We start from the raw sequence: 2791 nt of genomic DNA on the forward strand, positions 1-2791 counted from the left end.
GAGAGAGATCAATTAGATGAAGAAAATTGAAGAATGAAAGTGTTTTTAGGTGTTTTTGGTCGTTGGTATATGGATTAGATATAAAGGATGTGTAATTTGTTTACTTGTAAATAAGTCATGAATGATTACTAATATTTTTTGTAATTTTATGAGATATTTCATGCTAGTTGCCAAATGATGGTTCCCACATGTGTTAGGTGACTCACATGGGCTGCTAAGAGCTGATCATTGGAGTGTATATACCAATAGTATATACATCTAAAAGCTGTGTATTGTACGAGTACGAATACGGGTGCATACGAGTAGAATTGTCGATGAAACTGAACGAGGATGTAATTGTAAGCATTTTTGTTAAGTAGAAGTATTTTGATAAGTATCTTGAAGTCTTTCAAAAGTGTATGAATACATATTAAAACACTACATGTATATACATTTTAACTGAGTCGTTAAATCATCGTTAGTCGTTACATGTAAATGTTGTTTTGAAACCTTTCGGTTAACGATCTTGTTAAATGTTGTTAACCCATTGTTTATTATATATAAAGAGATGTTAAATTATTACATTATCATGATATTATGATATATTAATATATCTTAGTATGATATATATACAGTTAAATGTTGTTACAACGATAATCGTTACATATATGTCTCGTTTCGAAATCATTAAGTTAGTAGTCTTGTTTTTACATATGTAGTTCATTGTTAATACACTTAATGACATGTTTACTTATCATTTATCATGATTAAACATAGTATAACAATATCTTAATATGATTCATATGTATTTAGTAAGACGTTGTTATAACGATAATCGTTATATATATCGTTTCGAGTTTCTTAATTCAATAAACTCAATTTTATGTATATAACTCATTGTTAAAAACCTAATGAGATACTTACTTATCATAATATCAAGTTAACTATATATATAATCATATATATGTCATCATATAGTTTTTACAAGTTTTAACGTTCGTGAATTACCGGTCAACTTGGGTGGTCAATTGTCTATATGAAACCTATTTCAATTAATCAAGTCTTAACAAGTTTGATTGCTTAACATGTTGGAAATACTTAATCATGTAAATAACAATTTCATTTAATATATATAAACATGGAAAAGTTCGGGTCACTACATTGGGGCTACAAGCACAGCAGATCCCATCAGAACTCTGCAGTTAAGCGTGCTCGAGTGGGAGTAGTACTAGGATGGGTGACCTCCTGGGAAAACCTCGTGTGGTCACCAAGAAAAAGTCGTGCGCCTACGCGAAAAGCAGACACTATTGTGATCGTGGTAAGGCGGGATGTTACAGATGGTATCAGAGCACTAGCCTCTCGAGGTGTAACGGGCACTCGGCTCGTGCATCTCCTGTAGCGACCCGACAAAATCGTCATTGACGGTGCCACTAGCTTAGGTCCCGTTACGTGGTCGTAGTCCCTATATGAGACTCGTTTGACCAAAATTATGTCGCGTTCTTTTGAAACGTATCATGCTTGCAAAGTTCAGTTTACCAAAAGGTTCGACAACAATTTTAAGTTTACAAAAGTTACAAAGTGTAAATGAAATAACTTGCGACATAATATAAGTTGAAAATCACGGTTGCTATAAATAGCGTAAGTATGTAAACATTTGTTTGAATCCAAAGGTACTATCACTAGCGTATGCATGTATGCTTGACTCAAATCAAAGTAATCAAAGTGTGCGGAAGCATGTATCAATTAGCCAAGTATGAACCTGAGAAAACATGTAGAAAACTGTCAACGAAAAACGTTGGTGAGATCATAAATGTATTTGTAAAAGTATGTTTTTGAATCACAAGGTTTAGTATCAAAGTGTATACATCTATAAAGATGTGTTTGTATCAAAGCGTATACATATCGAAAGATGTTGTTTGTAAACCATAAGATTTAGTATAAAGTGAATATCAAGCGTATACATCCCAAAAGATGTTGTCTGTATCACGAGCACCCAATTACCAAAACTTAACTGAATCTTACCTCTGCATAATAGTGTTAGAACCTACACTATATCCCGAAAATACGTTTCATCCCTTAGATGAGGGTTCGTAAAACCCGCATGGCCACACAACATAAGTTCTCGCTCACACCCTACAAGTGTAACTAATGGTAATTGGACTTGAGGATTTTCGTTCTAACTCGTATGTATCTTTGCTCTTGTATTCGTATTTGTGTTCAAAGTATGAAAGTATAAACCGTATAAAATGTATATAAAGTATATGTTTCTCAGCCCACGATTTAAAAGTATAAAAGTATTTAAAAGGGTGGGACTATGATCTCACCTCGAGTGCACGAGTATAAATGTACTTCACAAAGTAAACGCGTGCATGAAAGTTGTTTAGCCTTGACCTAAACAAGTAAGTTGTATCAATTAACCGGTTACGACACAAGGTCGGGCGAAATGTGTTCGATTAGTCCTATGGCTCGTTACGACTCGATTAAATATAGCATGTGAATCACGTTGTCAAGTTTCATGCAAGAATCAAGTATAAAATAAGATTTGAACGATTGCATAAGTGTTTGGTTAAGTTTGACTAAAAGTCAAACTCGGTCAAGTCAAAGTCAACAAAAAGTCAACACGTTCGGGTCGGGTCCCGAACTATTTTTCTGTGCTAATTATTCATATATAAGCATGTTAGAACAAGTTACATGTGAATCAGAGGTCCATAGTATAGCAAACATTTTTCGTATAATTGACAAGTAAGACAGAATCAAACCATGCCTATTGTCGCGCCGCGGCGAATAACGGGTGCTGGTACCTGGTCAGTCT

General features: G+C 34.2%; 1 pseudogene; it reads left to right on the forward strand.

The window, feature by feature from the left end:
* Positions 1-1130: 1130 nt before the first annotated feature.
* LOC139878079 (5S ribosomal RNA) lies at positions 1131-1249 on the forward strand (annotated as a pseudogene).
* The last annotated feature ends 1542 nt before the right edge of the window (positions 1250-2791 follow it).

The sequence above is a fragment of the Rutidosis leptorrhynchoides genome, chromosome 11 (assembly GCF_046630445.1).
Source record: "Rutidosis leptorrhynchoides isolate AG116_Rl617_1_P2 chromosome 11, CSIRO_AGI_Rlap_v1, whole genome shotgun sequence".
Lineage (NCBI taxonomy): Eukaryota > Viridiplantae > Streptophyta > Magnoliopsida > Asterales > Asteraceae > Rutidosis > Rutidosis leptorrhynchoides.